Raw genomic sequence first — 23,258 nt, forward strand, 5'->3', positions numbered from 1 at the left:
CATATGTGTGTAGCATCTGGAAATCAGTCCCCCTTCTCAGAAACAGCACCCCTCGCGCATATGAGGAATATGATGCATCAAATTGGAAGCCCGCCCAGCGCCCCACAAATCGTATTCGAGGCCAAATGCGTCTCCTGTAAGAGAGCCACTTGTATGTTATGCCTGGTCAAATAGGCCGCCACCTCGCACATTCCAAGTCAATAGTGCACAGTCAGCAAACATCATGTTAGAGAAAGGATAGTAGTGCCTGATGGTGACAGAGAGATAACCCGAGCGTACCCCCCGAGACCTGAGCAGTCAAAGCGGTATGTGCCATAAGCACCATTCTGAGCACTGTGGATCGATCATCGCGCGGAGAAAAAAAACAAAGGCAAACAATCAACAACTTCAGTAAACCATCCCCCCCCCCCACCCACCACCCACTGCAACCTCCTAATCAGGTCGAGATCAGCCCCCCCCACCCTGCCCTGAGCTACAACTACGTGGGTAATACCCGTTGGGGGAAGAAGCACAGCTGCGCATACCCGCGCCGAAGTGCGGTTGCTGGAATTTGTCCCATGTTCGTGCCCCCTGAGGCTCCAGTGTCAATTACACAGTGAGAGTTCAGAGCCCCAATCAGCTACTGAGAAAGACGTCCAGTGCTACAAATGTGAGGGAAAGGTCCAACAGTGCATGGAGCAGTTACTCAGTCCGTCTCCTCCAGGCCCGAATCCTGCTGCTCCGGTGCCGGTCGTTGCTCGCGTGGTCTGCCTTTGCAGATGTGTTTCGTGAATTTCAATGCCGATTTTGCATCGGTGAAGAAATGAGTTTGTTCCTTATGAGTCACCTTCAGTTTCGCGGGGTATAGCATGGCATAGGGCACCGCCGCCTCCCGGAGTAGTTTTTCACAGGGACAAACTCGCGCCTCGCAGATTGGACCGCCGGGGTGTAATCAGGGAAAAAGGATAAGGTGTCGCCTTTATATTGTACTGGCGCCTTCGCCCTGGCCTCACGTAGGATCGAGTCACGGTCAGCGTAGTTAAGGATCCTGGCAATGATTGGTCGCGGTGGCGCGCCAGGCTTCGGTCTGGGCCCCAACGACCTGTGAGCTCTTTCCACAATCATCACGCTGGACAGGGCAGGCCCAAACAGTTCACGAAGCATACCATCGATGAAAGGCTCCATCTTGGAGATCGGTGTTGTCTCCGAAAGGCCAAGGATACGCACGGTATTACGCCTAGATCGCGCTTCTAAATCTTTGTTTTTCGCGCTTATTACCTCTAGGATTTTTTCCATTTGTAGAAGTTACGTGCGCGCCTCAGCCTGCGAGTCATGATCGTCCGATACCCTGTTTTCCAAGACGTCAAGGCGCTTTTCATGCTTGTCCACCTTCTTTTTCACAACATCCAATCCTGTCGCCAGGGCATCTATTTTGCCATCGATGGTTTTCATCCCTGCGCGCAGTTCGAGTAGGATAGTGCGAGTGTCGTCGTCGGCCCCGTCCTGCGCAGAAGAGGCCCCACCAGTATCGCCCTGCCCCTGCGTTTCCTCCGCGAGCCGTGTCTGTCGCTTAGCTTCAAATGCCAGCTTGGCCTGCCTCGGTTCAGTCTTGCCCATTGTCCCTGCTAGTGCGATCGAGGTAGTTGCTGGTGGCTATATCAGCGAGGGGTCCCAATCAGCACAGTGTCTCACCCAGCAGCTGCGTGAATCCGGCGGCCGTCCGTACCACTCCTCAGTCGCAGGGCCAGCTGGGCTTCCCCTCTGCCCTTTCCGCTCTAATCAGCCACCGGCCTCTGAGTCCGCAGACCCACCGACGTTATCTGGCCCCTTCCATGCGGTCAAGCCAGTGGTGTGCGCCGCGCCTCCCCAGTCCCCCCGCCGCCCGCGACCCCCACAGAACACCTGCTCTAGCCTCCCACTCGCCTCCAGGCTATCTTGATTCCGGGGGGCTTCGTGTGTCAGCCCGTGAGCAGTGCCCCACAGAAGCCCCGAACAGCGCAGAGACCAGCAGGGCACCGCAAGTGGCTCCGCTTCGGCCCCAGCCCACCTAGGACACGCCGCACAGGACCCGCTGGACGCAGCCGTTCCCTCGTGCGCCCGCAAGTCCTGCCCAGCCAGCCCCAGCAGGCCCATCCTCTCACAGAGCCCCCACTCACTGGCGATCGCTTCTCTTCGCTGCTCCTTCATTCCTCAGCGTTACGGTCGGGCAGAGGTCTCCCGGTCATCCGCTTCATCAACCAGCCGCCGCCGCCTCCGCAGGAGCCCTGGACCGGGTGTCGGCAGAGGGCACTTTCCTGCCGGATCAGCTCGCACAGGGTCGCCCCTCCGTGTCGGTAGGTTGGCAGTCTCCACAGGGTAGCAAGTCTACACCGCCTGCACCCTCCGACGCCGCACTCCTCGCAGCCAAGTTTCGACGCCGCCTCTGGTCGCTCTCACTGCGCTGAGCGCCAGGCCGCCATCTTGTCTCGCTCCACTCTGCAGGTTGTTCCGACAGATTTAGGGTGAAAACACGGCGCTCAGCTCCTCCTCCAGGCAACAAGTTGTTCTAGAGCTCTCCTCGGCCCCTCTGGAGCTATTTCGAGCCACAGTCAGGGGTGAAAGGATGGTATTTGCCCGGTGTGTTATTCCGGCTCACGGAGCTCTCTTACAAGGCAGCCATTCCGTGTCGCGCCGTAGCCACGCCCCCTACTGACCATGCATGTTATCAATTCAAATTTTTAAAAAAGCATTTTCTCCTCCTCACTTATACTCACATGCTTGATACACTTCACTGCTTTGCACAGCTAAGCACATCTAGCAGCACTGCTTCTAGACCGTCTGCACATCCAACCACAGAAATGTGACCTTCCTGCACCACATAAAACAGACTGGAGAAGGGTGCCCTGACAATAACTTTCCTCAAACCACGGATGTTAGCCTCATAAATACACTTCTCATCCTTATTTACACGGTCCCCTTCTTCAAATGTCCGCGCAAGAGCTCAATTATAGGGACAAAGTGGTCCACAAAATGTGATATATGACTGAACAAGAGACTTCTTGTAATGACGTGCACATTATTAGGCTCTTCTTTGTTTCCCTACTTTCACTGGCCGTGCATGTGCACGAGTGTTATGGTTTAATTGTATTTGCAATGCGAGTTATAAGCACGTTGGGCTTTAAGATATGTCCCGTGGCTGCTGACTCACTCTGTCTGTTCCGAATTCACCAATTAGGCCAGTCAGATTTCCTTTATTTTGGTTAAATAAAATCATCAAAGGTAAAATATAAACAATTAAAATGGTAATGTGGTAAAACGTACAATTTCATTGTGAAACACTATTTCTAAGTAAAACTTTGTTGTGAGATGAATTTCGGTCCAAAAATACAATACTTATACATTTTTTAAGATCCATAATATTATTTAAAGAAAGGGTAAAGAGATTTAAATAAAACATCCCGAAAATTAATATGATTTACAAGAAAGACAAGTGGACACCTAGCTTAAAGGGTACAAAGCCCAGTCATAAAAACAATTGGGACAATACATTAAGTATACATGAAAGTGCTATTTTGAGGAGCATTCGACCTAATGTAACATATTGCCAACAGGTATCAAGCAAATGAATAAATCAGACACACACCTCTGGTGTTGGTTTTACATATTCTGAGAGCTGTATGGCGATCCCTAAACTCAAAACATTTACAAAGGGGAATAATCCAAAGTGAGTGCTATTCACGTTGGATTGTTCCACTACTGGCCAGCTGCAGACGGGAGAGCATAGGACGAGGACGCAGCACTGTGGGCTCCTTCATTTTCCTGTAATAAGCTACAAGTATGACCTTCACTTGCCTTTGATGAATTTATTCATCCTGATACATCTGGCGATGAGGATGGGATCCGTTACACTTCTTTAGTTCAATATCAATCTTTGATAATGTCTTTTTTGATGTGCCTTGTATTATATGTAGCAAAAGATGTGTACATATCTAACAAGCATTTACAATGCAATAGGTCTCGCAGCATTAAAGTTTGAGTTACTGGCATTGTAAATGACAATGCTTTGCATTAATTTATTTTTTTTAATTTGCAATTGGTATATAAACATTGTTTGTGAATGGTTAGCTCACACACTGCTCACCCTGCATGCTCACACACTGCTCACCCTACACACTCACACACTGCTCACCCTACGTAATGCGAAAAGACCTAGCTCTGCCCTTTGGCCTGTGTTGTAATCGTACAGTAGGTTGTGAGTAGTTGTGCTTGATTGGTTGGGGCGCCCCCTCCTTGCTGTTCCCCTCACAGAGGGCCGGCACCCTCCATGAAGCTCACAAGACACGTGTTCAACTGTTCTTTGTTTTAGCTCCTGTGTGTTAGTGCACCGTGTAAGCGCACAAGCATACCCTGCTCTCTCTGGAACACTCACACTGCTGAGTCACTCTAACTCTGCAGTCACTCTCACTCTGCAGTCACTCTCACTCTGCAGTCACTCTCACTCGTGCAGTCACTCTCACTCATGCAGTCACTCTCACTCATGCAGTCACTCTCCCTCTGCAGTCACTCTCACTCATGCAGTCACTCTCACTCATGCAGTCACTCTCACTCATGCAGACACTCTCCCTCTGCAGTCACTCTCACTCATGCAGTCACTCTCACTCATGCAGTCACTCTCACTCATGCAGTCACTCATGCTGTCACTCTCACTTTGCTGTCACTCTGCTTGGGTTGGGATGATGTGGTTAGAAGGGACTTTTAAGGTTCGTACGATATCCTCATACATTCTGGATATTCTGTCTATAAAATGCTGCCGCAGGCCATCACAAAAATATTTGTACTCATTTATACTCAAACCTTTCAACTTTTAGAAAACTATGTTTAGGTTGTTCATAGGCCGGGGGCAAATTGTTCAGATAACCTTTGAAGCACTCAAATGTTCAGGTCATTGAAAGTGGTTCACCAAACTTCCACACTTGGAAACAGTTCAAGCCTGTGTTCCATTGGGAGCATACCAGTGAGAGTCTGCAAAATGTGAAACGTTTCTAATATTAATTTAGCATTATTACCAAACGTAGCATTGAAAAAATATCAGTATGAGGCCAAAATGAGATGTCTCCATCATCGGAGTCCCGCTCTAGACCCACTATGTTAAAGGTACTGCAAGTGTGGCGATTCAAAGACATATATTTATGGTATGGACCACACTGCACTGTGGTGCATGTGCATACTAAATATCGAAGTCAGAATATGGAGAGTATCATTGACAAAATATTGAACAAAATATCAGCATATAAGTCTAGATTTTCTGTCCCTACATTCACATATATGTATCTATGTGATACATAAATCTTCAAGGTATGTAGATGTGGACTTAGGAATAGTAAATCTATACTTCCCTTCTTAGGACTTATATTTCAATATTTTCCCTCGATTTTCTGACCCAGATATTTTTGTATGTCGATATTCAGCAGTACATTCCCTGCGGTGTCTGTCCCTCCCCAACAGGACTTTAATCATACAATGAGAGCACGGGACTCACGTCTGAGCATACCCGTCCCACTGGGGGTATGGAATTAGCCCAGGCAGCTTCGGCCATAAATGGAGTCGAACAGCAGTCCACCTGTATACATTAGTGTGCACCAAGGGCTGTATCAGTAAAGTACCTCAGTAGTTATTGCACGTGTTGCAGTGGTCTTTTACCTGCAGCTGGCTCATTGACTTTCACCCGTACAAGGCTGACAGAATGAGTTAGAAATGTACTCGCTTGTGTTGGGTTTTACAACAGTCTGTGGGACACCGTTAGATATCCCCGGGGTATTTGCTGTCACTAGATTTAACGTCCCCTCCTTGTCAGTCCCATCAGAGGGTGTGCCTTGCTGGAATCGTGTGGTTGTGTGTAAGGTTTACAAGGCTCCGTTTTCTGTGCGCTCATTACAACAGTGCAATGTTTTGTGTCCAGATGACCTCGCGATCGCATTCACAAAGCGGTTAAGGTAACCACGCACCTCTCGGGTTTGACGAAGAATTTCTCTGTGCGGGGAAGACGGGGTGCAGTTTGAGGAGGCAGCGCCCCAGAAGCAGGGTGATATGTATGCGCTGGATGGATAGCTCAGCGGGTGAAAGGTCTCCTGCATTAGGACTCAAGGGCTGATGTGTGTGTTTGGGACAAAAAACAAGCAGCAACACAAATACGGAGAAGAGAAGTATATATAACCAGCCACACACACACGCCCAAGTATCTACTCACCGCTCTTGGGTTTAGTTTCCCCCGCGGGCCCGGTCGAGCCGACCCTGGGCTGGGCTTTGCTGATGGTGCTGCTGTCCATGTCAGCTGCGCCGGCTGGGCTCAGCGGCATGGACGGGGGCGCGAGAGGGGGGAGCCGGCCAGGAAGAGAGCAGTCATCGGCGCGTGGCGGAGACGCTGGCGCCGTGAGCGTGACCGCGGCCAAATCCGCGCGTGGCCAGCTCTTGTCGCTCCGTCTCCCATTCAGAATGCTGGGCGCGTGCCCAGCCCTTGTCTCCCTTTGTCGGCTGAAACGATTGCTATAGTTCTCTGCCGAGAACGTGCTTCGCGTGTCTCTAAGCCGAGACCTAAAAACGGAATGAGACTAGAAAATATTTATGAATGAAACATGTACAAAATATATTTTGAAGAATAAAAGAGGTTGTTGAGAAAAAGGGATTCTCTCCTTTTGATGAACTGTAGTGATTCTCTCCGTTTGATGAACTGTAGTGATTCTCTCCTTTTGATGAACTGTAGTTGAGAGATAATGAACATTTCAACTAAGAATAATTGTGTGCCTATTAAAATATTAGGGGGCCTTCCACCGCAAGAACTAAGTACCTGGGGTGCATTGAGATTAAATCATTAGCCCCAAATAATAGAGGTTAGGATTGCAATAACTTTATTTGGATTGTAGTGTAGTTCCTATTATCCCAATAGGCTCTGCGCATTGGAATAATACCTCCAATAGTATAGACCTAGACCAGACGTTAACTAGGTCTTCTACTGTCGATATTAGACTTAAAGTTTTGGGTTTGCCAGCTAGCTCAGAGTTCACTAGAAACTTTCTCGAATAGACAAGGAGGAGTTGAACCTCCCTGGATAGACAAGAAGGGATTTAGTTTCTGACAATCATAGAACATGACAACTTTGCTCTCCCCTAATCAAGAGTGTATCTCTAGAGTCGTGTGAAAACAAAAGACAACTTATTTTACTCAGTCAGTACGTGCATTCTTAGTTTCACCAGATTGTAGAGAACAGGAAGAGACGGGCGTGTTCAATAAAAGATGTTATTTATTGATCAGTCTCTTTTCTCGTACAAGAGAAATGAATCGATATTATTGCAATACTTATGGTTAAGTAAAGTGCATACAATAAAAGCAGAAGTATAAAATAATACTGTAAAAACATTTATATGGTTTCTAAGCCATATGGTGGTTTAAAATGGATAAAATAGATACATACACATATACATTTAACTAATCGTACTCAACTGGTGCTTCTAACCACGCCTACCCCGGTGTACCTGACCTAAGCCTAATACGTGGGCGGGGATAGAAAGTAGCAGTCTAAGTTAAGTTTGTTTTGCCAAGTGACTGATTCAAGAATTCTCTGCAAGGGGTTATTCAGTTTCGTACCTGAGGTCTAGGATGGTTGAGGGATAGTATCTCTCGTCTGAGGTCTCGATATTCCAAGCTGCCTGCGAGGGCTGCTCGGAAGCGCCGGAGCTGGATTTCTCGGCAGGAGAAAGGCAGCGTCTCGTTCTCAGCGCGTCAGGAAGGCGGGGCAGCTAGTGGGCTTCGCTCTCTGCTGGGCTTCGGCAAGTCTCGCTGCTCCGGTCTCGTCACCACCGCGTGTGTTTGCTTCAGGCAATATCGTAATGTTTATACCTGTAAGGTGCCGAGATTGACGTAAGGATGGACATAGATACGTCAATAAGGATGTCATACGAGCTGGTCGTTAGCGCATTCTTTTACTGAAGTTCTCGGTGAAATCAAAACAATGGCCGCAGGGTTTTTCCCAGGTTGTCATAGGTTTGATTTGTTTTGAGAACTCCGTATGCCTTATCAGGGGCTGGAGGAATATTGCTTGCCTAATTAGATGGCAAGCGTTATGACCTAATCAGATAACGCGCTCCTGTGCCGTGGTCTGGCGTAATCAGATAACGGTTTCTGCATCATGGGATGGCTGCTAGTTAACTCGTTAACCAGAATAGGGTCAGGAATAGGGGGATCGATACAGAACCTATAGGAATACATCACAGGATGATGCACAGTTAGTACCTGCCTTCTAAGGATAACGGCTGTGGCGTTCATCCACTTGGTCTGCACCAATGCATGCCTCCACTAGGTGGCAGCTGGAGTAGAATGGGGTATACACACCGGTACAAAAACATGCATGGTCTGCAGGACATTTGGTATCTCAGCAAGATTTCAGATGCTACCTGATAAGCATTTTTATAGCGCCTTTATACAATTTGTATAGTTGTGTACAGCTCTCAATAATCTGTGCGCTCTTTACTTGTAGCATGATGCCACACACAGCTCAGAAACCCAGGCAATGAGTTCCCCAACCTCTCCTGGTTTCTCTAGTAATGGCTCCCTGACACTTAAGGGGAGCTCTTAAGTGCCCACGGGGGAGGAATTCAGTCAAACACTAATATCAAGCTAGTGTGTGGCTTCAGAGCCCATTCTTATACCAGGGTGCAGGGTGCAAATGAATAGACACTGGTGTTGTTGAGGGCGGTAGCAGGGGAGCTGCAAGATTGAGTCAAAGAGGCCTTGGTATCAACAGATTCCAACATCAAGTGGAGAACGGAGAGGTAGCTATGACAAAGTCAGGCCCACCAGCAATGCACCCTCTGCGGATCAGCTGGCAGGTTGGACCTGGTCCCTTAACGTTTCTCCAGGCACAACGTTTTTTAGAAGTTTTTAAGTCCTATGTTTTATGGTTGGGCAGGAGGAGTACACTTTGACATCAGCCAAGAGTTTCAGAATCTAGTCAGGGGGTCAGAACTCACTCCACCAAAAACCACTAGCAGGGTCCAGTGCATGACTAGTGGAAACTTGGCAGCTGGGCTCTTTCAGGAAAGTAGACTTCTGGAAGCTTTTTTGTCCCTGTAGACTAACAGGAGGTCGGGAATTGATCTTTGGAGCCTGTTAGTACTAAGTACAAGTGGGACTAAGTCAAGCACGTAGGGTCCTTCTGACAGGTCTCAACACAAGGCCTAGTCTTACTTTTGTCTTCCACAGATTCAGTAGTTATCTGAAGAGTTGTGCCACATTTGGTGCCCAGTGGTGCCACATTTATGTCTGACACTAACCTGTGGGTAGGAGTGAGTCCTATTCCCTCCCTAACCATTAGAGAAAAAGTTCTCAGGGGTAACACTGTCCCCTTTTTCAGCACGGACTGTGGGCCCTACTGTAAACATTCAACCTCATCACGTGTTAGTTCACCATAGAGACTTACATTCTCTCATCAGACATCCACTGTGCTCCTCCCTCAAAATGAGGGAGTTGTAGGCCACACTGTGATCAGTTGTCACAGTGCAAGGAGATTACTGATGAAGCATGCCACCTTTGGTAGGTGAGGCAAATCATTATTAAAAAAGGAATATCCCCTTCAGCTATATGGTGTTCTAAATTCTCTTCCCCCACTATGCTAAACAGTCCCAGCACATGTGCTCTGACCCCTAAATCATGTCAAAATTGGTTATACTCCTTGTTGGCATATTTAACTTACCTACAGGTCCGTAGTATATGATGTGTACCTAGGGACCGTACGTTAAATGTCAGTAGTGGACTACAGGCCAGTCACAAGAGGGTCAGGGGCTACTACGTGGAAGGGGGAGTTGGGCTGAGCAGACATACTCCCCAGAAACAGTCTTTCCAAGACACTGTGATCTTTTCATTAAATTAACTGATAGGGTTTGAACTGTAAGCTAGCATCCCATGTTTATTAATAATGAGGCTACTAGATGGAGCCAGATGCCATATTTTCTATTTATTAACCCTTAAGAACAGATTCCTATGGCACCTACGAAAAACGAAAGAAACGTCCTGAGGGCCCCTCATTGCTTTAGCCTCAAGCCTCACAATAACTTCAGACAAGACCAGGGCTTTAAGTGGGCTGGATCCTGCCGGTGCTCAGCACTGGCAGTTATTAAAAGCAGGTGCCGAGACCAGTCCCTCTCGAGCTCTTCATTTTCGCCCTCACTCAGAATCGATAAAAATCTTAACTCTGCAACAGTTGCCTGTTTTTGATAAAACTTTTATTTTTTTGCAGTTCTATATTGCAAAACTGGAAGTGCTTTACATGAATACCAACAAGGACATATTCATTAATTGTTTTGGTAGGCACAGGCTATTAAGTGATTTGCCCAGAAACACAGGAGAGTGATCTCAAACGTGCTGCCTCAGCTCCAAAGTTGGCAGCCCTAGCCTTTACGCCACAACCTCTGGTGCAAGAACTAAAGCATTTTCAATATTATATACAACAAAGCCATAGTTTTATGTATACATGTAGTATATGTATGTATAAGGGCGGCGGTGCGGCACAGCAACAGAAGATGGCGGAGTATCTTGCATTCATCTTCGGTACCGAGAAGGACAAGGTTAACTGTTCCTTCTGCTTTAAGATCGGTGCCTGCCGCCATCGGTACAGATGTTCTCGACTTCACAACAAACCAACATTCAGTCAGACTATTGTATTGCTGAACCTGTATCGTAACCCTCAGAATACAGCCCTAACATCTGATGGTTCCCACTGTCATGTGAGTGATATGGAGGTGCAGGAGCACTATGATAGCTTCTTTGAGGAAGTTTTTACTGAGGTTCAGGCAAAGTATGGTGAAATAGAAGAAATGAACATCTGTGATAACCTGGGAAACCACCTCGTCTGGAATGTTTATGTCAAGTACAGGCGAGAGGAGGATGCAGAGCGAGCACTGGTTGAACTTAACAACCGCTGGTTCAACGGCCAGGCCATCATGCAGAGCCATCGCCTGTCTCGGACTTCAGGGAATCCTCTTGCCGGCAGTATGAAATGGGGTAGTGAACGTGTGGAGGATTTTGTAATTTCATACACCTGAAGCCCATATCCAGTAATCTTCATCGTCAGCTGTACGGCCGTGCTCGTCGTAGGAGGGAGGTTCTGAGCCTCGCACCCCTCCTAAGGAAGGAGGGGGACCTCATCCCCAGGACCGGCACCACCCCAACAATAGGATCCGCAGACGATCTCGTTCTCCAGGACCACGCCATGGACGCTTCTGAATGCTATCTTCACACCTCTTTCCTTCCTCTGGCAGATAGAAGTGTAAGTCTACTTGCTCTTCTTTCCATGAACCTGCAGAAATGATACCCACCAGCAGATCTGCATGAGTAGCTAGAAGTGGTGCAGGTTAGCAGCGTTTCTGGTTTGAAGCTTTTGGGACCAAGCTTGAACTCCTTGGAGGGAAGACCATCTTGCCCTCAGTGTTTCAACACAGGAGAGATGTTTGCATCTGTGGAGACAGTTTAACTGCTGGTGAGCGGGCTGTAGAAAACCTCTGCTTGATTACTTAGAAACTGGATGTGTGTATGGCCTAATCGTGTAAGATTTCTTCTGCCCTCCTCCAACTTTAGATTAGCCAATCTCCTTTCTCAGCAAGCAAATATATGCCTAGCTTTCAGGGCCCACAAACCCGAAGCTGACTAATCTGTAATCTCCATGTCTGGTAAATGGGCCTCGTGGCTAGGGTTTGACTGGCGGTCCAGAGTGCTGCTAATATCTCTGCCCACTCCTTTCTTCATCAACTAGGTAGATGATTGCTTCAGTGTATTTCTCACATCACATGCCCTATTCCGTCTGTGATTTGTGATTAAAGGGCATTTAACAATCATTTTGTAATTCATGTTTTCTTTTGCTCTCAACTTCTTCCACCTCAACTGCTTTCCTCTTCTACAACACTACTCGAACCCCTTCCTCAGTAGTTTATCTACTCATTGTTCACAGCTTCCTTGAACCACCAAAGTTTGATATATATATTTTTTTTTTCTACAGAAAAAGTAAGTTTGGACGTATTAAAGTTTCTCAGTTGATTTCTCGAAAGTATATGTATCATATGCAACTATCAACCTTTGACAAAGCCAATAGTCCTGGCTTGTTGTAAGGAGTAATATTACTTGTTGTATTATGTTTGTGGAGGCAATAACAGAAGTAGCAAAATATCAGTCGGGCGGCACATTATGCTGAGCACAGACTTTTAGCATAAATGTTTTAAGCCACGCCCTTGATTATAACAACCACGCCCGTTTGAGAGGCCCCCAGTTTTTTCAGTCTACCTAAAGCCCTGGACAAGACTGACTGCGTTGATCTTTGCTCTTGCACAATGGAGATTACAGATAAGGGCCATACAAAGCTGTGTGCCGTCCTCCGTAATACAAATGCCATGGGAGCACAATAGCAGCTGCAACCATATAAATAATGCCCGTCCACAGTGCACGAGTCAGGGGTACACGTGGGTGGACGGTGTCCACGCACTATTTTCACAGGGTGAACGCCGTCTACCCTGCCAATCATTTGGGCCCCATTGTATAATATGCTGAACTCATCCCGGTGTAATTCCAAACACCGGGACACTTTCATTAGCGCCTGCACGCTGTCTACTTTCCATCTGCAAAGAGAAACAACGTGGAAGTGGGTAAGGGTCTTTCTTATATAAGACTCCTGCCGGGCCCATAACAAAGGCCGAATCTGAGGGGTTATCAGGCCTCCTTTTGTTGGAGTCTCTTGGCTGGGAGCAGTCAGGAGGCTCACACCTGATGCAGCGAGGAAACAAAGGCTCACACCTTGTTAGCACTTCACACATACTTAAGAGAGGCAGATTTTCGCTTTGTTCAGTCCCTGCTTAGGAGATATGCATGCACTGTAAGAATGTCAGATGTGTTGGTCTTTCCCAGTATTTACACAAAGCAAATTGCATTGATATAGAGCTTACTACACCTGAGGGGGTGTTAGACCCGGCTTCCTGGGCACCAGGGCACTCAGGGGTAACTGCGCTCCAATCGCATCAACTGGAGTGTTCCCTCACTGATGTCCTGGGGCCTCAGTACTAAAGGACCCAAAACTGGATAACCAAGTACTCCTCTCCAGCACTTGACTCTCTCAGGGTAGCGAGACAGAGCAGTCCAAGGCTTACTCAAGGAGGTGAGGTGGGGTTAGACATTCAGAATACAGTGTAAACCGTACCACCAGCTGATAAACTCAATGTCCAGTCAGTGCTTTACTTTTTATAAAAGAAAAGTACTTTAATACACATAAGATAATTATTCTACACATAAAACTAGGATAAACAGTGAAAACCAGAAGTCTCTACAACCCTCTGGGGCAGAGTTCTGACCCCAAACATTATTATAGCGCCTAGACGCCAAGCACTATAAAAACACAGTTAACCTGAAAACACACAGTAAGCATTGCATATTACAGATCATGTTACACAGGGCTGTTCTCATTCACTAGGGCCTTGATACCAAACTTTGTATTGAAAGGATATAGTTTCAGCATATGATGCAAAGTCAAATGGTCGTGATCAGCCCAATAACCCCCCACCCAAAGCAACAGAAGTGCCCTCCCATTGTGAGTGAGGACACTGCTCTAGAGGTGTCAGGGATCTGATTAGAGGTGCCGGATGTCTTGGCACAGTTTACTGGAGTCCCACTAGTCCAGTAGCCACTGGCTAGCTGAAGAAGGGTAGTGGCTGGGCAGAGTGCCAGTTCACCCTAATACCATCAGAGTTCACAAAAAGAAAGGTAGGGTCTGCTTCACTGGCCTCTCTTCCCAGTTACTGCTTGTACAGGCTCCCACAGCGCAAGGGAGGAGCCTAGAGGGGATTTGATCTCACCTTCAAAGACTAGAATCAAGCATCCACCTCTCTGTCTCTCGTCATGTGCTCCAAGCTTCTTTCCCCCCGCCTCTGTGATGTGCTGTAGGCTTCCTTCCCACACCTTTGGTGATGTGCCGCAAGCTTCCTTCCCACACTGGGCAGCTGTCTGTAATTTCCTTGGTCCAAAGCGAACGCTCATCCAAGCCTCACAAACAGCTGGTCTGTAATGTTGCCTTCCTTCCAGACCGCAGTGAACAGAGTCTTATCTCTGTCTTCACACCGCGGGGTCGCGGCTGGTTACTGTCAGAGGGCTCTGGTGTAGCCCCTCCTCAGTCATAGACCAGTCTTGAACAACAGCTGACCACTCAGGCCAGACTTTTTTCACCTCTGATTGATAGGCTCATCCAATCAGAGGGTCTGCTACTTTTTACACCTCCAATCACAGACCATTCACCGTGTGTTCCATGCATGGGTAAAGCACATAGCAGGTCGTGTTCTGGTATCAGGCTGCGCCACCCTCTAGAGAGGAATTTTAATTAACTCCAGCCCAGGAGGCCCTAACAAGTGAGGGAGGGTCCTATCCACACAGTTAGTACAGCTAAACCCAGATAAGAGCTGAGGGTCTCCCCCAGCCCACCAGGCCTTTCCAAGGAAATAGGGAGGGGGACGGGGGAGCTGGGATGTCCAGCAGGACAGCTCGCATTCCTCACACTGGCTCAAATCACCATTCTTCCCCTGTACACCCACGGGCTCTCAAGCACACATCAGCCAGACAACGGCAACAGGCCCACAGGCATGGCAAACTGCACAGACTTGGTCAGGAGGGTGCCTAGGGACTCACCCCTCCTGACTATAGATTTATTGCTGCCACCACTGTCAGTCTACCACAGCCATAATAGAGAGGGCAGTAGCCACTCTCTGAAAAATAGGGGTGCACTAGGCATGCCCCCTCGACCTCAGAGCCCAGCTCTAGGGTCTCAATCCAGGTAAACAGGGAGACCCTCAGTGGACATGTATGATTGTCATGCTCACTGAGGTAGGGATCTAGAAACTATATAGTAGCTTTTTGAGTGACTTGCCTGGAGATTAGCATAAGGCAGGGGAAGCACTCTCTCCAGAGACATGCAGGAGACTTCCCGTCCCAACATATGCCCTCCCCAGATCAGAATGGCCAGTACTTACTTCCCAGTGGGAGAAGACCAATCATCTGATTGGATAAACCGGCGGGAAAGTCCATCAGCATTACCGTGCTGTAAGCCTGCTTTATGTTCCACTGTAAAATCTAGTCCCTGCAGAGATATGGACCACCTGAGCAACTTGAGATTCTCACCTTTCATTGCCATAAGCCACTTGAGGGGCTTGTGATCTGTTTGAACCACAAACTTTGCACCAAACAAGTAAGGCCTGAATCTTCGAAGGGCCCACACTATGGCAAAGCATTCTTTTTCACCTGCAGACCAGTTCTGCTCCCTGGGGAGTAGTCGGCGGCTGATAAAGGCCACCGGATGCTCCCTCCCCTTTTCATTGAGCTGGGCAAGAACTGCCCCAACTCCCTTGTCTGAAGCATCTGTCTGCACAATGAAGGTCTGACTGTAATCAGGGGCCTTCAACACAGGTGTATTGCATAGTGCAGTCTTCAATTCATCAAATGCCTTCTGACACTCCTCAGTCCAGATCACCTTCCTGGGCTGCTTCTTAGAGGTCAGGGCTGTCAATGGAGCAACAAGGGTCCCATAGTTTGCTACAAAGTTCCGATAGTAACCAGTAAGGCCAAGAAAGGCCCTTACCTGGGTCTGAGTAGTGGGAGTCTCCCAGTCCAGCACCGCCTGGACTTTAGCCTCCAGGGGGCGAACCTTCCCATTACCCACCTGATGTCCAAGATAAACAACAGAGGACTGCCCAACTTGACACTTGGTTGCCTTGATGGTCAGCTTGGCCCCCTGCATCCTCACCAACACCTGCTCCAGGTGTCCCATGTGGTCCTCCCAGGAGGAGCTGTAGACAGCAATGTCATCCAGGTACGCCACACAGAACTCTTCCAGGCCTGCCAATACATGATTGACTAGGCCCTGGAAAGTGGCGGGAGCATTCTTCAATCCAAAAGGTATAACTTTAAATTGGTAGAGGCCCCCTGGGGTTGAAAATGCTGTTTTCTCCTTGGCACCAGGTGTTAATGCAATCTGCCAGTAACCGCTGGTTAGATCAAAAGTACTAAGGTACTTTGCGGCACCCAACCTATCCACCAGCTCATCAGCTCGGGGAATAGGATGGGCATCAATTTTTGTCACAGTATTTAAACCGCGATAGTCCACACAAAAGCGCAGTTCAGCTGACCCCTGCTTAGGCACCAGCACCACTGGACTGGCCCAGGGACTACGGGAGTGTTCAACAACCCCCAGGTGAAGCATCTTGGCCACCTCAGTCTTGATGCACTCTTGAACCCGGTCTGACATCCTATATGTCTTGCTCTTAACAGGCAGGGTGTCCCCTGTGTCTACGTCATGCACACAGACAGGTGTCAGTCCAGGAGTAAGTGAAAAGAGATGGGAGAATCTCCCCAGCAGCTCTTTACACTCCACCTGCTGTTCAGGTGTCAGTTCAGAGGCAAGCTTAACTCCCTCAACTGAACCATCCTTCTCATCACCTTGCAATAAGTCAGGGAGGGGCTCACTCTCTTCTTCCACCTCTTCAGCCATTGCAAGCAAAGAAACCGTGTACTCCCTGCGAAGACACGGCTTCAGCCGATTGACATGGAATACCCTTTGGGGCTCCCGTGCAGCACCTGTGTCAACTAGATAATTGATATCAGAAATCTTCCTAACAACTTTGTAGGGGCCACACCACTTGTCCTCCAGAGCCCGGGGACAAATCGGCTTCAGGACCCAAACTTCCTGGTCCTCCTGGTACCCAGTCAGCATAGCCTTCTGGTCATACCACTCCTTCATGAGCTGTTGGCTGGCTTGAAGATTGTTCTTTGCTTTACTCATGAGCTGGGCCATCAGCCTACGGAGGCCCAAGACATAGTCCACCACATCATGGGTAGGGGACTTAGGGTTGCCTTCCAAGCCCTCCTTTACCAATGTCAAGGGACCTCGGACAGGATGCCCAAAAAGTAGTTCAAAGGGACTGAACCCTTCCCCTTTTTGTGGTATCTCCCTGTAAGCAAACAACAGGCATGGCAAGAGGAGATCCCACTTCCTCTTGAGGGGATCAGACAGAGTCCCCATCATGCTCTTTAAGGTCTTATTGAAGCGCTCCACCAAACCGTTGGTTGCGGGATGGTAAGCGGTGGAGAAGTAGTAAGTCACCCCGACCTCTTCCCACATGGCCTTCATATAAGATGAAATGAAGTTGGTTCCCCTATCAGTCACCACCGACTGTGGAAATCCAACCCTGGAAAAGATCCCTAGAAGAGCCCTAGCTACCACCTTAGCAGTAGTGCTCCTCAAAGCCACAGCCTCAGGGTACCTGGTGGCATGATCCACCACAACAAGAATGTATTTGTTGCCCGAGGATGATGGAGGGTCAAACGGACCAACTATATCAATCCCCACCCTTTCAAAGGGCACCCCCACAACAGGTAGGGACACCAAGGGTGCCTTTGTCTGACCACCAGACTTGCCACTGGCCTGACAGACCAGACAGGTTCGGCAAAATGTCTCCACATCCTGACCAACTCCTGGCCAGTAAAACAGAGGTGCTAACCTGTCCTTTGTCTTTTTGATGCCCAAGTGCCCAGCTAGGGGTACTTCATGGGCTAGCTGCAGCAGGAAATTCCTGTGCACCTGAGGAACCACCAACCTTTTGCTGGCTCCTGGCTCTGGGTCAGCAGGCTCACTGTAAAGGAGTCCATCTTCCCAAGCCACCTTGTGCTTTCCGACTACTCCAGTAGAGACCTGTTCCTGAGCAGCTTTCCGCAGGCCCACCAGTGTAGGACACTCAGCCTGCGCCTTACAAAACTCCTCACGGGACAGTCCGCCTGCCGCAAGCAGCTCCTGCAGCTCTGGCAGGGACCCAGACTCCAACACCTTATCCGCCTCTGGATGCTCACCCTCCTCTCCCACTGGAGGAGGAGGTGCCGATAACAGGACAGGTGCCTTCTCAGAATCTGCCCTTGGTCCTTGTTCGGGCCTGTTCCCCTCTAGTGTCTCTTCCGCTAGAGTTGTCCCCACTTCACTAGGAAGCAGTTTTACCTTCTGTGCCCTAGTGAGCACAGCTGATGAAATCCAGGCCATATAGACCTCAGGGCCTGGTACTAACCCGGGTTCAACAAGATCATTCCCCAGAAAGCACCCAGCACCCTGCTTCTCTCACACCCCGACATTGACCATGGCCTTCCTGCCATTCACCTCTACCTCCACTCTAGCAAGAGGGTACTCCATGTCATCACCACTAGCTACAAGTCCATACCCCTTGGAACCAGGAATGATCTCTTCGGGTTTGAGATATTTGCGTTCAACCATAGTCCTGTGGGCACCAGTATCCCTCATGGCAGGAACCTTCCTTCCATTGATACTTGCCACACTCATATACCCCGTTGAGTTAGGGTGAATATGCTTAAGGGCTTCTGGGTCAAGTTCCCAGATGTCCCTGGTGACTAAGTTAAACTCACTTGGGCCTCCCTTCATGTCTGCCCCCACTGAAAGCACACTTGCTATCACGGGTGCCACTGGCGGTGCACAGACATAATATCGACTCCAAAATATCGTTTGGACAGAATATCGAGTTTTAAATATCGTTTGGACAAAATATCGACAAGACAGAATATCGACAGTCAAAATATCGTTTTTAAGGTAAGTGAAGTAATATCGACTGTAAATAATATAGAAAGTGAAAATATCCAAGTATATAATCTAGATAGTAAAAAATATCGTTTTTTAAATAATATTTAATTATTTATAGTGTTTTTATGTTATAATATGTGTGAAAAGTGTCATTTTATGTTATAATTATTTTTAATTAATGATTTTTTTTTAATTATTGTGTAATTTTATTCTGTAGCGGGTTGTGGGTTTATAGGGGAATAGAGTGGGAAGTAATTTAATTATAATTAATTAAATATGTACATTTATTAATTGGTAGTAATAATTAATTAATTGGTAATTAAATAATATTTGTTAATTATTTAAAATTTAATTGGTAATTAATTTAATTTAATTGATTAATTGCTAATTATGTAAATTAAAATAATTTATTTCCTGTAGCGGGTTGTGGGTTTATAGGGGAATAGGGTGGGAAGTAATTTAATTATAATTAATTAAATATGTAAATGTATTAATTGGTAGTAATATTTAATTAATTGGTAATTAAATAATATTTGTTAATTATTTAAAATGTAATTGGTAATTAATTTAATTTAATTGATTAATTGCTAATTATGTTAAATTAAAGGGGTATTTTTAGGGTTCAGGGTCAGTTTTTGGTTTTTGGGTAAAGGGGTATTTTTAGGGTTCAGTGTCAGTTTTTAGTTTTTGGGTAAAGGGGTATTTTTTGGGTTCAGGGTCAGTTTTTAGTTTTTGGGTAAAGGGGTATTTTTAGGGTTCAGGGTCAGTTTTTAGTTTTTGGGTAAAGGGGTATTTTTAGGGTTCAGGGTCAGTTTTTAGTTTTTGGGTAAAGGGGTATTTTTAGGGTTCAGGGTCAGTTTTTAGTTTTTGGGTAAAGGGGTATTTTTAGGGTTCAGGGTCAGTTTTTAGTTTTTGGGTTAAGGGGTATTTTTAGGGTTCAGGGTCAGTTTTGGGTTTTTGGGTAAAGGGGTATTTTTAGGGTTCAGGGTCAGTTTTTAGTTTTTGGGTAAAGGGGTATTTTTAGGGTTCAGGGTCAGTTTTGGGGTTTTGGGTAAAGGGTTTTTTTTAGGGTTCAGGGTCAGTTTTGGGTTTTTGGGGTACAGGGGTACAGTGTAAAAATAAAGTAAAATTAAATTTACATTAATTTAATTTAATGAAATTAAATTAAATTAAATTATATTAAATTAATTTTAAATAATTTAAATTATAAAAATTATTATATACTTACCAATACTTACGTTGTAATGGTAGTGCGTTGTAAAAGTTGCGTTGTAACGTCATATATCCACTGTTGCACTCCTTGGAGTGGGAATAGTAATTTTAACCCCTACGCTATCCAACGCTTTCCCTACTGTTGCACCCACTGGAGTGGGAATAGTAATTTTTACTCTATTGTATTTGTACGTTAATAATATTGGCTATTATTTAATTAAATTTTGTTACTATATTTATAAATGTTTTAAGAAATATGATTAAAAAAATATTATTTTTTTACTTTCATTAATTATTTAATTATTAAAAGTTATTTTAAGTATTGTTAAGTATATTTTAGTATTAGTATTTTATATTAATGTAATTAAACATTGTTTTTATTAAAGTCGATATTTTTTACAACTATATTTTTGTAAACGATATTTTTAACTCGATATTTTTGTACTTACCTGTTTGTAGATAGAAACTCGATATTTTGTCTCTCGATATTTTGTCAACGATATTTTTGTTGGTCGATATTCTGTCCCTCGATATTATTTCAGTGATCCGCCACTGGCACCACGTCCTTCACTGGGCAGTCTGGCTTTAAGTGTCCCTCTCGGTGGCACTTATAGCATTTAATCCCCTTCGGAGTGAAAGGACCCTTTCCTCCTTTCCCCTTCTGGTACTGACTAGAGGCCCCGTTCCCCTTAGACTCTTGTCCTGACTGAGAGCCTTGGGAACCGTTCTGGCCCTTCCCCTCTGGTTTAGGGCCAGCCTGCTGGGAGTTCTTCTCCCCCTTGGGTTTGGAAAGGGGTTGCCCCTGCCCCCTGTTCACTCTGTTGGCAAGCCACTTATCTGCCATCACTGCAAGTTTCTCAGGATCCCTCTCAGGAAGGTCAGACAAATACTGTCTGAGTGGGACAGAGCACTCCTCCCGGAGACGCTCTGCAATCATCACCTGATTTAGGGACTGGTAATCATTTGCTTCCATCCCTCTCACCCACTCATTCCAGACTCTCACTATGTCATGGACCCAATTCTCAAAAGGAACCCCCTCTGCCTTCTTGTTCTCACGGAACCTCTGCAAGTACTGGGCTGGTTTCAACCCAAACCGCCTAATCAAAGCATCCTTCATGCACTCATATGTCAGACTGTCTTTCTCAGGCATCCTTTTCAATCACTTCAGTCCCTTCCCGAGGGAGGCGACTCAGTAAAGTCGCTGCTTTGGACTGACCATTAAGACCTTGAGCCTTACATGCTAAATGAAAGGCACGCATCCAACTGAGAATATCAGTGCCAGGGACATACATGTGTATCAATTCTTTTGGTACCTTGGTGGTATTTTCCTTTCCCTGGGACTTTGAAGTGGATGCACCATCCACAGAGCTAAGCCCTCTATCAGCTGCTAACTTGAGCTTCTCTTTCTCTAGGGCTATCCGCTCTTTCTCCAATTCCCTATCCTTCTCTTTCTCCTGTCTCTCCCTTTCTTTCTCCAGCATCTCCCTTTCCCTCTCCTTCTCTTTCTCCTGTCTCTCCCTTTCTTTTTCCAGCCTCTCCCTTTCCCTCTCCTTCTCCTTCCAAGCCCACTCTTCCTGTCTGACCCTTCGCTGCTCCTCTTCTGCCTGGCGGGCCATCCTTAGCTTCTCCCTTTCAAACTCCCTTGCTTTCTCCTCTGCTATATCCTTAGCTTCCTGGAGTTTCAGCTGAAGTTTAAGGGTCTCTGCTATCTCAGTCCCTCCTAAGGAGGCGAATCCTGGGACAGGGAAAAAGGTAGCCCTGGAGATAGGGGGAGGTGAGAGTCTAGGGGAAGGTCTAGGGGAATACCTAGGGGAAAGCATGGGGGAAAGCCTTGGGGAATGCCTTGGGGCTGGTACAGGAGAAGCCTGCACTGACTGACTTGGCAGGCTTGTGGTATCAGTGCTCTCCAACTCTTGCACAACAGTGACTTCTTCTTCAAAGCATTTTCTCATGTGGCTAATCAGGTGTTCCCTGTCCTTAGACCTTGGGACCTTCCACCCCCTTTCAGCACACATTTGCTTTAATTGCTCCACAGTCAAGTTCTGCAATTCCAATTCCTCTCCAATGTTATCTGCCATTTTACATATAGCTTATGGATAACTACTGGAATTATCAACTGGCCTCAGTGTCCACTGAGCCTGAAGTCTAGTGATCCGTCACCGCTTGCCACCAATGTTAGACCCGGCTTCCTGGGCACCAGGGCACTCAGGGGTAACTGTGCTCCAATCGCATCAACTGGAGTGTTCCCTCACTGATGTCCTGGGGCCTCAGTACTAAAGGACCCAAAACTGGATAACCAAGTTCTCCTCTCCAGCACTTGACTCTCTCAGGGTAGCGAGACAGAGCAGTCCAAGGCTTACTCAAGGAGGTGAGGTGGGGTTAGACATTCAGAATACAGTGTAAACCGTACCACCAGCTGATAAACTCAATGTCCAGTCAGTGCTTTACTTTTTATAAAAGAAAAGTACTTTAATACACATAAGATAATTATTCTACACATAAAACTAGGATAAACAGTGAAAACCAGAAGTCTCTACAACCCTCTGGGGCAGAGTTCTGACCCCAAACATTATTATAGCGCCTAGACGCCAAGCACTATAAAAACACAGTTAACCTGAAAACACACAGTAAGCATTGCATATTACAGATCATGTTACACAGGGCTGTTCTCATTCACTAGGGCCTTGATACCAAACTTTGTATTGAAAGGATATAGTTTCAGCATATGATGCAAAGTCAAATGGTCGTGATCAGCCCAATAACCCCCCACCCAAAGCAACAGAAGTGCCCTCCCATTGTGAGTGAGGACACTGCTCTAGAGGTGTCAGGGATCTGATCAGAGGTGCCGGATGTCTTGGCACAGTTTATTGGAGTCCCACTAGTCCAGTAGCCACTGGCTAGCTGAAGAAGGGTAGTGGCTGGGCAGAGTGCCAGTTCACCCTGATACCCTCAGAGTTCACAAAAAGAAAGGTGGGGTCTGCTTCACTGGCCTCTCTTCCCAGTTACTGCTTGTACAGGCTCCCACAGCACAAGGGAGGAGCCTAGAGGGTATTTGATCTCACCTTCAAAGACTAGAATCAAGCATCCACCTCTCTGGCTCTCGTCATGTGCTGCAAGCTTCTTTCCACCAGCCTCTGTGATGTGCTGTAGGCTTCCTTCCCACACCTTTGGTGATGTGCCGCAAGCTTCCTTCCCACACTGGGCAGCTGTCTGTAATTTCCTTGGTTCAAAGCGAATGCTCATCCAAGCCTCACAAACAGCTGGTCTGTAATGTTGCCTTTCTTCCAGACCACAGTGAACAGAGTCTTATCTCTGTCTTCACACCGCGGGGTCGCGGCTGGTTACTGTCAGAGGGCTCTGGTGTAGCCCCTCCTCAGTCATAGACCAGTCTTGAACAACAGCTGACCACTCAGGCCAGACTTTTTTCACCTCTGATTGA

General features: G+C 47.0%; 1 protein-coding gene and 1 pseudogene across 2 annotated transcripts in view; one reads left to right on the forward strand and one right to left on the reverse strand.

Moving 5' to 3' along the window:
- BCAT1 (branched chain amino acid transaminase 1) overlaps positions 1 to 23,258 on the reverse strand; it is a 392,482-nt gene that overhangs the window by 218,521 nt on the left and 150,703 nt on the right. The gene's annotated exons all lie outside the window — the stretch shown is intronic.
- On the forward strand, positions 10,515 to 11,232 carry LOC144770222 (splicing factor U2AF 26 kDa subunit pseudogene; annotated as a pseudogene).

Source organism: Lissotriton helveticus, chromosome 1_1 (genome assembly GCF_964261635.1).
Source record: "Lissotriton helveticus chromosome 1_1, aLisHel1.1, whole genome shotgun sequence".
In the NCBI taxonomy this organism is placed as follows: Eukaryota; Metazoa; Chordata; class Amphibia; order Caudata; family Salamandridae; genus Lissotriton; species Lissotriton helveticus.